The sequence below is a fragment of the Ambystoma mexicanum genome, chromosome 10, assembly GCF_040938575.1.
Source record: "Ambystoma mexicanum isolate Mex_15411 chromosome 10, UKY_AmexF1_1, whole genome shotgun sequence".
Classification (NCBI taxonomy): Eukaryota; Metazoa; Chordata; class Amphibia; order Caudata; family Ambystomatidae; genus Ambystoma; species Ambystoma mexicanum.
In genome coordinates this window covers 855813460-855826800 of record NC_090932.1, presented here as the reverse complement: position 1 = coordinate 855826800, position 13341 = coordinate 855813460, and the positions used below count along the sequence as shown (strand labels likewise).

Below are 13341 nucleotides of genomic sequence, written 5' to 3'. Positions count from 1 at the left end.
CCGGGGGCTGGATGAGGGCCTGGAAAGGTCCCTGATCTAAGAAGAAAGTGCGGACCATCAGGTGTCGGGTGTGGTCCAACATGCTGTTGAGAGCTTAGATGATGGTGTCGGTGACCCTAAATGGTCTCTGTTGCAGAATGGGGGAACCAAGCTGGGTTGATTTGGCCCATTTGCAAGTCGACGGGGTGGTAAGTGATCATTTTGGTCTAGAGAATCGAGGGAGTTGTGTCTCGACATAGTGCTAGTGTGAGATCCGCTCTATGAGGTGTTTGAGGTGGTGGAGGGTGGCAGCTCCCCTATGGGCTGCTGGTGCCAGCTGGAGGTGCATCAGTGGGCACGGGGTATGAGATGGACCATGTTGGGTATTCTCATCTCAACCTGGTGTTGGCTGTTTGCCCCTTTATTGAGTGAAGTGCTTTCAAAAGTGTTGGGAGAGAAAGTAAATGGCGCTGTGCCAATTGTGCTGTGGTATGAAGCGGAGTGTCTCTGTGTGGTGGCTTAAACAGAGAGTGGACTAGGTGGTGGAGCAAGCCTGTCGAGCGTGCCTCCAAATTCAAATATAAGCAGTAGCAGAGTGGTTTCTAAAAGGGATTTTTAATGCTGACTAAACTGAGAAAATGCGTAGTGCATGAATCAATTAAAGTGCAAAGGCATACAACTCTGGGAAGCACGTCAAGGAAAAGGTTCGCAAGTTCACACTTACCGCGATGCGGAGGGCGCGAGCGTCACCGAAGGATCCACTGCATGCACTAGTTGCTGTAAGGTACAGGTTGTGATGCCTGCAGATAAACAAGACCCGGCGTAGTACGGGAGCCAATCGGGGTGCACGGAGGTGTTGGGAGGAGTGCGCCTAAACCAATACCAAATAGCCACATGGGCTGTGAAGGTCATCCAATGGGACGGGACGGAAAGAGAAAGTGAAAGCGGCCGCCTGCGTGAGGCGCAGACAACACGGAGCCCAGGTGGTCATGGGACATGTGGTCCTGTATGTATACCAACAGGAATCGTGACCGTATTTGAATGAATGAATGTGCCGGTCTGGGAAGCCATTGTGGCCGCCACATTTAAACAATCTGCATGGGTAAATGCAGTATATTTAGAGAGTCAATGGTCACATAACAGGCCTGCAGCAATGAAACATGTAATAATTCAACATCTTGGTGCGCTTCCTTAATAAAGCATGCAGTTTGGTGTAACTCAATGCAAAAAGAAAAACGTGTGAGTCGCACACAGTGCATTTACATACAATGGTTTTACGCAGTCGTATTGAAATGGTTCCAAAAAACAGTAGGCCTAGTACATAGAATTCTGCTGAAATATCTAAATCATTCACATGCGCTGTAAAACACAGTGTGTGTTCCCAGGATATTCATATCCTGTATGCGTCAGTTCTCATGGTGAAGACACTGAAACAAAGGCATTTTCTCAATTTAGGTGGTGCTCGCATATGAGTACATGTGTGGTGATCATTGCCTATGGTGGTGCATGCCGGGACACTGACCAGATGTAGGGGGTATGCGTATTCCTGTGGTGGATAACTCAAGGGCAGCACCGGATGGTGCTCATAATGGTGGGCTCCATGAGTGGATGGAGTTCACTGCCAGAAGTGTTTCCATTCCAGTGATGTTAAGAATCGAGTTTGTGGACCCATTTTTGTTCTAGTTTGATGAGGGCCTAATTGATGTCCCCTCCACGTCTCTGTGGCTGTAGTTGTTGAACAGTCCAGGTAAATTGTTCATGCGTGTGGCCTTTTCTGCTGAAGTGTTCGACCAAGAGTTTGTCTTGTACCTGATTTTTGATGCAGGATCTATGCTCATTGATCCTCTGTTTCACCGGTCTGATGGTTTTTCCGATGTACACCAGGTTGCATGGGCATCTAATGGCGTAAATCACATATATGCTTTCGCAATCAAATCAAATTCTTTAATGTGATACAGTATGAAATAAATTCAAACTTTACACATATAATTTACATATTACAATTACATATAATACAAACATTACATTATATTCAATTCGAACCGTATACACATATATACTAATAAAATCATACTTGCAATACATGCAACCTTTATATAGTTCTATTTGCCCACTTAATTACTGTTGCCACAGGGATTCTCTATGCACTCCCTCAGGCTTCATCCATCCTGTGATAATTCCAGTTCACATTTTAGTTCCAATTCAACTTGTTGCCAGATGTTATATAATGCGACTAAAAGGTGCATATTACTGGTATTGGTACAGTACAGCCAAAAGGGCATTTCAGGTATGGTCGCATGATCATGCACAAAGTCCCCCAGATGACGTACAATCGTGGCTCTCAGTGCCAAGCATCCAGTGAGTACATGTCTAGCTGTCTCCAAACATTCAGTGATTTTACAGAGGCGACATATACGTTTATCAACCGGGATTTTTTCCCAAGCGCCTCGCTTATACAGGGTCGGTAGTTGCTCACATCTAAATAGGATGATAAAACGTCTGAGTCTACTGGAGGGAGACAGGGATAAGTAAGCTTGAGGCTTCATGTAACTAAACAGGCGATATTTAATAAATTGGTAGGACCTAAGAGTACTTAAATGAGCAAAGTTCTCAAGCCAATCCCATAGATCCACTTTTTTACCAAGTGCATGAAGGGTTTCCCTGGAGACCATATTCCCTCTTTGGGTCCATCCAATATCAGTGAGAAATGTAGACATGTCTTTATGTAAGGGTGACGTAGAATATTTTTGGTCACCTCCTGGTGGATTACAAAGAGTAGGGGATTAGCAGGGCCATTTGTCATCTTGAGATGGAAGCCAGCTCTTTTCTTCAATACCATGGCTTTGAGGGACAGTAGGCCCAATTCTAATCTAATCAGGGCCATCGGCACCCCTGGGGATAAACCCAGAATCCGCCTCCAGAACTTGCCCTCCAGTATTTGTAACCATCCAAGATCCATCGTATGCAGAGCATCAAGGCCATATATAATCATGGGTGCCATTACTTGAATATAGAGCTGCCGCGTTCCCCAGAGAGTAAAGCCGCCCTGTTTTTTTGTAAACGAGGCGATAAGCGAGGTAACTTGCAAAGCTCTTATACTCCGCCCTTGTCTACAAAGTGAGTAGTCACCGAGGGGCTCAATGTCAATGCCCAGGTAACGATACGAAGGAGCATAGGGTATGATGCTTCCATGTACTATCAGATTTACCCGTGTTGTTTTTTTCCTAGTGAATCTTAGGACCTTCGTTTTATCTAAATTAATCTTCAGGCCATTTAATTTCGCATAGTCCCACAGGGCGGAAGCAGAGCGTCTCAAACCGCCTATGGTAGTGTCGAAGATCACCAGGTCATCTGCATAAGCTAACACTATGCAAGGTATCTTACCAACTTTGGGGGGACAGTTGTTAACCTCGCTCAGGGCTACAGGGATGTCGTATACATAGAGGTTATAAACTAGGGGTGCGGTAACACATCCCTGCTTTACCCCACTATCTTGGTTTACCTTACGTGTTAGATTGCCTTCCTGATCAAGTCTAAGGCAAGCCGAAGTATTGTGATGTAGTAATTTTAGGTAGTAGAGCAAGCCGGGCGGGCATCCCAATTTCTCTAGTTTCGCCCATAGCCTCATTCGGGGGATGGTATCGAAAGCTGCATGGAAATCGATATATAGAGCATACAGCGGAGGCTGTCCCTTACTAAGCGCCCGTGAGCGAAGTATGTCCATAACCAGAAGATTGTGGGAAGTGGAGAAATCTCGCCTGAACCCGCATTGGAATCTACTAAGAATGTTACTTATCCGCCCATCTCTGTAACTCACTGAGAACTAATGAGGAAAAAAGCTTGCCCGAGACATCTAACATAGATAGTAATCTGTAGTTATTAGGCTCCATGCGGTTACCTTTTTTGAATACAGGTATCAAAATGGCAGTTTGCTAGGAGCAAGGTATTGTCCCCTGCTCTAGGATTTTCTTAAAGAGCAGGGATAGCAGATCTGCCCAAAATAGAGGATGGCTCTTGATCACTATGTTAGCCAGGCCGTTAGGGCCAGGTGCTCTAGATGCCTTGAGGGCAGCTATCCTCTCCAATATTGCCTCAGGAGTGACAGAAAAAGGCGGACGTGGGGGTACTATTACCCCAAGGTTCTTTGAGGTTTCTGACCCTCCACTATTCCTTTCCAATAGGAATTTTTCCCACACCTCCCTACTTATTGGATTAATTAAGGGACCTTTAGTCTTCTCCCTATTCTCATTTAGGAGTGCCCAGATACCACGGGAATTTCTAGTGCAGATAGTTTGCACTAGTTTTTGGTACCTATTATTTTTCTCACTGGTCTTGATATTTTTAATCTCTGCTCTATATCGATTTTTGGTTTTCCTTATTTTCTCACGATACATAGATCCAGGTAGATTCATCAATTTCAATCTGCGAGTAGCTGCTCTTAGTCCTCTCTTGGCATCCCTAATTTCCCTGTTAAATGGAGGTATTACTCCCCCTATTTTTAGCATTGATCGCTTATTTGCCACTGCGTGTTTACATGAGAATCTGGATATCCAATCCTCAATCTCATTGATCGACATACATTCAAAATTGTGGGTACCCAAGGTTGCAATAGTTTCGAGTGATTCTTTGGCCATGGTGACATTTCTTTCTGACCATACAATTCTGGATCCTGTCACATTAGTTTGGATAGTGCCCATGTTCGAAGACATCTGCGGGTATAATGGGATATTTAAAGTACACTGCAGTGATGCATGGTCGCTCCATTCATTGCGCCCGACAGTCATATCCACTACTCTTGTCTGCAGCTCCGGGCACATAAATATATAATCCAATGTGCTGACCGACTTTCCATTTGTCCAAGTGGGTTTCCCCGGCCGGTCTCCCAAAGTTCGGCCATTTATCATGGCCATGTCCCAAGCTCCAAGCAATTGTAGCCAGCCCTGCCCCTCAGCGTCTCTTTTCTCATGGATCATAACGCACCTACTGTTAAGGTCCGGATTAGGGGGCAAGCGTGTTTCATCAATCATATGGCAGTTAAAGTCCCCCATGATCATTACAGCAACAATTGGTGTGGTTGTTCATGGTCCATGTAAAATCCTTATGGGTGAAGGTTTTGCTGTTTGTAGTGTAACGGCATGCGACAAACCTGTAATGGCCCACAACTGCTGGAAGGTTCCACAGTGTAGCTGGTGTCTTTGTGGGTTCCAGAAAGGTATGAACCAAGGTGTCTAAGGTTTTTGTTTTTCCTGAAGGCAAACAAAGGTTTTTTTGCTAGGCTGCCCTCGTTTTTGATCAGGTACCAGTGTTTTTTGATCGTCGTCTTGATGAGATTGCTCACTGGGTTGAACGTGGTGACACAGACAGTCCTGTCTATTGGATCTTTTTGTTTTTTGTGGTGAGACAGATTGTCTGGTCAGTGCTAACCGCTCTTTTCTTGGCCATTCTGATTGATTTCTTTGGGTAGCCTCTCTGTCCTAGACGAGTCTGCAGTTGTTTAGCATGTAGTTCGAATTTCTCTTTGTCCGTGCAGTTCCTGCGGATGCGGAGGAATTGTCCATAGGGGAGATTGTATTTCAACCCTTGGGGATGGTAGCTGGAAAAATGAAGGAGACTGTTTCTATCAGTGGGTTTCCTGAAGAGTTCAGTTTTCAATAGGTCTCCGAAGCGGTAGATATGCAGGTCGATGAAATTCATGGCTTGAAAGTCCCAGTCTATGGTGAACTTGATGTGGGTATTGTGTAGATTAAGCCAATGGTTAAAATCCAATAGGGAGTCCTTGCTGCCTTGCCAGATCAAGAGGACGTTGTCGATGTATTGACGCCAAATCTTGATTTGTGCCCTGTAGGGGTTGTTGTCGTGGTAGATGTTGTCGCCCTCATATTGGGCCATGTAGAGGTTGGCCACGTCTGGTGCGAATGTTGCCCCCATGCTCGCGCCTTTCATTTGTTGGTACATCTGTTGTCCAAATAGAAAGAAGTTTTCTCCCATGGCTATGCAAATGCATTCCAGGATGAAATTGGTGGGAGTGGTTGTTACATCTGCCCTTTTCTCGAGGCAGTAAGCAAGTGCTTGTAATCCTTCTTGTTGGGGGATAGAAGTGTATAAAGCCTCGACGTCCATTGTGGCAAGGATAGAGTCGGTAGTTAGATTGACGGTGTCCAAGACCCTTTGTGGTTTCTGTGCTGTCCTTGATGTAGGATGGCATCTTGCCAACGAAAGGTTTCATGAAGTAGTCCATGTATAATGATAGAGGTTCCAGAAGAGAGTCACAGGCTGAAACAATCGGTCGACCAGGTGGTTTAGTGGCATGTTTATGTATTTTGGGCAAAATGTAGAATGCTGGTGTCCTGGAGTGCATTTTGTTCAGAAAAATGTATTAGTCAGGGCAAATCCACCCCTCTTCTTCATCGTGCTTGGTGAGACTGCTGATTTCTTCTTGTAGGCATTGCATGGGTTCCCTATTGAGTTTCTTGTATGACGTAGCGTCATCTAGAAGACGCTGGCACTCTATGTTGTTGTCCTCGGTGTTCATCACCACAATCCCCCCGCCCTTATCGGCTGGTTTTATGGTTATGGTTTTATCTGCATTAAGATTACTGAGGGATTGCCTTTCTTCCTTGTTCAAATTGTCTTGGTAGAAGGTCTTTTGTGCCAAATCACTGGTGATTGTTTCCATGACTATTTTTTTCGAAATTATCAAACTCCCCTGGGATGGTATGGGGAGGAGGAGTGAAGTTGGACTTGGGTTTCAGTCCTGTCGTACTGTCTGATGGTTTAGACAAGAATCTTCTTAGTTCGGACTCTGTTTTGAAAGGATCTGCCTTTGTCGCAATAACAAATGATAGACCTCTTTCAAGGAGGGTCTGTTCTGCTTGGCTCAATGTTCTTAAGGACAAATTAAAAATGGGAATGGATGTTAAGGCTGATTGGAGTACCATTGGCATGTCCTCATGTATTGGCCCGTTTGTTGTGGGCGCCTCTTCGGTCTGCTCCGTTGGCCCCCTCTCAGGAAAAAAAGGGTGTTGTGGTGGTGGTCCTGCGAAAAAGGCAGATCCTTTCAAAACAGAGTCCGAACTAAGAAGATTCTTTCGTACCCTAAGACTGAAACATTTTTTTGAGGTATACCTACCAGAAAAACAGGACTCTGAGAACATCATCCAAGAACCTGATAAATCATCAAACAATACGCTTTCACTTTCTCTTTCCGGCCCGTCCCATTGGATGACCTTCACAGCCCATGTGGCAATTGGGTATTGGTTTAGGTGCTCTCCTCCCAACACGTCCGTGCACCCCGATTGGCTCCCATACCACGCCGGGTCTTGTTTATCTCCAGGCATCACAACCTGTACCTCAGCAACCAGTGCAGCTGTGGATCCCTCGGTGATGCTCGTACCCTCCGGATCGCGGTAAGTGTGACCTTGCAAACCTTTTCCCTGATGTGCTTCCCAGAGTTTTATGCCTTTGCACTGTTATTGATTCATGCACTATGCATTTTCGCCGTGTAGTCAGCATTGAAAATCCCTTTTAGAAACCACTCTGCTACTGCTTATATTTGAATTTGGAGGCATGCTCGACAGGCTTGCTCCACCACCTAGTCCACTCTCTGTTTAAGCCACCACACAGAGACACTCCGCTTCATACCACAGCACAATTGGCACCGCGCCATTTACTTTCTCTCCCAACACTTTTGAAAGCACTTCACTCGATAAAGGGGCAAACAGCCAGCACGAGGTTGAGATGAGAATACCCAACATGGTCCATCTCATACCCCGTGCCCACTGATGCACCTCCAGCTGGCACCAGCAGCCCATAGGGGAGCTGCACCCTCCACCACCTCAAACGCCTCATAGAGCGGATCTCACACTAGCACTATGTCGAGACACAACTCCCTCGACTCTCTAGACCAAAATGAGCACCTACCACCCCGTCGACTTGCAAATGGGCCAAATCAACCTAGCTTGGTTCCCCCATTCTGCAACAGTGACTATTTAGGGTCACTGACACCATCACCAAAGCTCTCAACAGCATGTTGGACCACACTGACACCTGATGGTCCGCACTTTCTTCTTAGATCAGGGACCTTTCCAGGCCCTCATCCAGCCCCCGGGATCCTGAGACCAATCCAGCCATCAGGAACCCACGGCTATCTCAAGGTGCATTGGCACTGACAATGTTATGTTATTTTGCATTTATATAGTGCCTTATATACCATTGGTATTGTCTGAAGGCGCTGGTAGGTTGAACGCCCTTGGGAACCGAAGTTCAGGTCAGTAGAGAGAGTAGAGAGAGTCAAGGTGCCTGTGAGCACCGGGTATGTGTGCAGCTGGTGCGGAGTTCATGTAAAAGCTGCTTTTTAGCGGTAGGTGTGGTGGTTGAGAGATCAGTAGTATGTGTTCGTTCTGGCAGGATTTATCCAGACCGAATGTGGCTGTGTCAGGCCTGAGGAGAACGCCTGGCTGGGGGGCGGTGTAACCAGCAGTGTTTACTTAGAATGATGCGGAGTGAGCGGCGGATGTTGGTATGAGAACAATTCTACCGAATGGTGTCATAGTATCTCTGTGTTCTAGTTGAGTGGTGGTGTAGAGAAGAGAGTAAGCGTGGTGGTGAGATATGATGGGTTATATGCTCTTTCAAACGTTCCCTGCATTCCAAACTATACTATGTACGTCACGCCTCATGCATTCATCTGTTTTGCTCACTCACCCGCTCTACTCACTCGTCCGTTTTATGTCCTCACACGCACTATGCATTCACCCCCTCTGCTCACTCACCCCCTCTGCGCACTCACCCCCTCTGCGCACTCACCCCCTCTGCGCACTCACCCCCTCTGCGCACTCACCCCCTCTGCGCACTCACCCCCTCTGCGCACTCACCCCCTCTGCGCACTCACCCCCTCTGCGCACTCATCCCCTCTACGCACTCATCCCCTCTACGCACTCATCCCCTCTACGCACTCATCCCCTTCCACGTATTCATCCCTTCCACACGTTCATCCCCTCCACGCCCTCATCCCTTCCACACAGAGAGGCTATTGGGCACACTTCTAAATGGACTTTTCACAGAGGGGCTATTGGGCACACTCCTAAATGGACTTTTCACAGAGGGGCTATTGGGCACACTTCTAAATGGACTTTTCACAGAGGGGCTAATGGGCACACTTCTAAATGGACTTTTCACAGAGAGGCTATTGGGTACACTTCTAAATTCAACATTTCATAGAGAGGCTATTGGGCACACTTTAATTCAACTTCTAAATGCACTTCTAAATTCAACTTTCACAGAGAAGCTATTGGGCATACTTTTAAATGCCCTTTTCACAGAGAGGCTACTGGCCACACTTCTAACTGCACTTTCCACAGAGAGGCTATTGGGCACACTTCTAACTGCACTTTCCACAGAGAGGCTATTGGGCACACTTCTAAATGCAACTTCTAAATGCACTTCTAAATTCTACTTTCACTGAGAGGCTATTGGGCGCACTTCTAAATTCAACTTTCACATAAAAGCTGTTGGGAACACTTCTCGATTCAACTTTCACAGAGATGCTATTGGGTACACTTCTAAATTCGACTTCTAAATGCACTTCTAAATTCAGCTTTCACAGAGAGGCTATTGGGAACACTTCTAAATTCAACTTCCACCTAGAAGCTATTGGGTAAATACAATTTTCACAGGAGGCTATTGGGCACACTTCTAGATTCAACTTTCACAGGGAGGCTGTTGGGCACACTTCTAAATTCAACTTTCCATGAGCGGCTATTCAGTACACTTCTAAATACAATTTTCACAGAAGTCTATTGGGCACACTTCTAAATACAGCTTTGAGAGGCTTTTGGGCATACTTCTAAATTCAATTTTCAATGAGCGGCTATTGGGCATGCTTCTAAATTCAGCTTTCAATGAGGGGCTATTTGGGGACACTTCTAAATTCACAGAGTGGTTATTGGGCACACTTTAAATTCAACTTTCCATAAACGGCTATTGGGCGCACTTCAAAATTCACAGAGAGGCTATTGGGCAGAACTTCTAAGAGCTATTGGGTACACTTCTAAATGCAATTGGGCACATTTCTAAATGCAACTTTCTTCAGAGAGGCTATTGGTCACAACTTCTAAATGCAATTGGGGACACTTCTAAATTCAACTTTCCTCAGAGAGACTATACGGCACAACTTCTAAATGCAACTGGGTACTCTTCTAAATGCAACTTTACTCATAGAGGCTATTGGGCACAACTTCTAAATGTGATTGGGTACACTTCTAAATGCAATTGGGCACACTTCTAGATGCAGCTTTTCTTGGAGAGGCTGTTGGGCACAACTTCTAAATGTGGTTGGGTACACTTCTAAATGCAATTGGGCACACTTCTACAGGCCCTCATCCAGCCCCCGGGATCCTGAGACCAATCCAGCCATCAGGAACCCGCGGCTATCTCAAGGTGCATTGGCACCGACAATGTTATGTTATTTTGCATTTATATAGCGCCTTATATACCATTGGTATGGTCTGAAGGCGCTGGTAGGTTGAACGCCCTTGGGAACCGAAGTTCAGGTCAGTAGAGAGAGTCAAGGTGCCTGTGAGCACCGGGTATGTGTGCAGCTGGTGCAGAGTTTATGTAAAAGCTGCTTTTTAGCGGTAGTTGTGGTGGTTGAGAGATCAGTAGTATGTGTTCGTTCTGGCAGGATTTATCCAGACCGAATGTGGCTGCATCAGGCCTGAGGAGAACGCCTGGTTGGGGGGGGGGGGGTGTAACCAGCAGTGTTTACTTAGAATGATGCGGAGTGAGCGGCTGATGTTGGTATGAGAACAATTATACCGAATGGTGTCATAGTATCTCTGTGTTCTAGTTGAGTGGTGGTGTAGAGAAGAGAGTAAGCGTGGTGGTGAGATATGATGGGTTATATGCTCTTTCAAACGTTCCCTGCATTCCAAACCATACTATGTAACGTCACGCCTCATGCATTCATCTGTTTTGCTCACTCACCCGCTCTACGGACTTGTCCGTTTTTTATGTCCTCACAAGCACTATGCATTCATAGTATGATGGGTTATATGCTCTTACAAACGTTCCCTGCATTCCAAACCATACTATGTACGTCACGCCTCATGCATTCATCTGTTTTGCTCACTCACCCGCTCTACGCACTCGTCCGTTTTATGTCCTCACACGCACTATGCATTCACCCCCTGTGCGCACTCACCCCCTGTGCGCACTCACCCCCTGTGCGCACTCACCCCCTGTGCGTATTCATCCCTTCCACGTATTTATCCCCTCCACGCGTTCATCCCTTCCACATATGTATCCCCTCCACGCGTTCATCCCCTCCACACAGAGAGGCTATTGGGCACACTTCTAAATGGACTTTTCATAGAGGGGCTATTGGGCACACTTCTAAATGGACTTTTCACAGAGGGGCTATTGGGCACAATTCTAAATGGACTTTTCACAGAGATGCTATTGGGCACACCTCTCAATGGACTTTTCACAGAGAGGCTATTGGGTACACTTCTAAATTCAACATTTCATAGAGAGGCTATTGGGCACACTTTAATTCAACTTCTAAATGCACTTCTAAATTCAACTTTCACAGAGAAGCTATTGGGCATACTTTTAAATGCCCTTTTCACAGAGAGGCTACTGGGCACACTTCTAACTGCACTTTCCACAGAGAGGCTATTGGGCACACTTCTAAATGCAACTTCTAAATGCACTTCTAAATTCTACTTTCACTGAGAGGCTATTGGGCACACTTCTAAGTTCAACTTTCACAGTGAGGCTATTGGGCATACTTCTAAATGGACTTTTCACAGAGATGCTATTAGGCACACTTCTAAATGGACTTTTCACAGAGAGGCTATTGGGTACACTTCTAAATTCAACATTTCATAGAGAGGCTATTGGGCACACTTTAATTCCACTTCTAAATGCACTTCTAAATTCAACTTTCACAGAGATGCTATTGGGCATACTTTTAAATGCCCTTTTCACAGAGAGGCTACTGGGCACACTTCTAACTGCACTTTCCACAGAGAGGCTATTGGGCACACTTCTAAATGCAACTTCTAAATGCACTTCTAAATTCTACTTTCACTGAGAGGCTATTGGGCACACTTCTAAGTTCAACTTTCACAGCGAGGCTATTGGGAATACTTCTAAATTCATCTTCTAAATGCACTTCTAGATTCAACCTTTGCAGAGAGTCCATTGGGCGCACTTCTAAATTCAACTTTCACATAAAAGCTGTTGGGAACACTTCTCGATTCAACTTTCACAGAGATGCTATTGGGTACAATTCTAAATTCGACTTCTAAATGCACTTCTAAATTCAGCTTTCACAGAGAGGCTATTGGGAACACTTCTAAATTCAACTTCCACCTAGAAGCTATTGGGTAAATACAATTTTCACAGGAGGCTATTGGGCATACTTCTAAATACAGCTTTCACAGAGAGGCTATTGGGCACACTTCTAGATTCAACTTTCACAGAGAGGCTGTTGGGCACACTTCTAAATTCAACTTTCCATGAGCGGCTATTGAGTACACTTCTAAATACAATTTTCACAGAAGTCTATTGGGCACACTTCTAAATACAGCTTTGAGAGGCTATTGGGCATACTTCTAAATTCAATTTTCAATGAGCGGCTATTGGGCATGCTTCTAAATTCAGCTTTCAATGAGGGGCTATTTGGGGACACTTGTAAATTCACAGAGTGGTTATTGGGCACACTTTAAATTCAACTTTCCATAAACAGCTATTGGGCGCACTTCTAAATTCACAGAGAGGCTATTGGGCAGAACTTCTAAATGCAATTGGGCACATTTCTAAATGCAACTTTCTTCAGAGAGGCTATTGGTCACAACTTCTAAATGCAATTGGGGACACTTCTAAATTCAACTTTCCTCAGAGAGACTATTCGGCACAACTTCTAAATGCAACTGGGTACTCTTCTAAATGCAACTTTCCTCATAGAGGCTATTGGGCACAACTTCTAAATGTGATTGGGTACACTTCTAAATGCAATTGGGCACACTTCTAAATGCAACTTTTCTTAGAGAGGCTATTGTGCACAACTTCTGAATGCAATTGGGGATATTTCTAAATTCAGCTTTTCTCAGAGAGACTATTGTGCACAATTTCTAAATGCAACTTTTCTCAGAGAGGCTATTGGGCACAACTTCTAAATGCAACTTTTCTCAGAGAGGCTATTGGGTACAACTTCTAAATGTGATTGGGTACACTTCTAAATGCAATTGGGCACACTTCTAAATGCAACTTTTCTCAGAGAGACTATTGGGCACAACTTCTGAATGCAATTGGTGATATTTCTAAATTCAGCTTTTCTCAGAGAGGCTATTGGGCACA

The 13341-nt window shown here is 45.2% G+C and overlaps 1 protein-coding gene across 8 annotated transcripts in view; it reads left to right on the top strand.

The window, feature by feature from the left end:
* The window catches only part of LRRC34 (leucine rich repeat containing 34), a 397826-nt gene that overhangs the window by 78181 nt on the left and 306304 nt on the right, over window positions 1-13341 (top strand). The gene's annotated exons all lie outside the window — the stretch shown is intronic.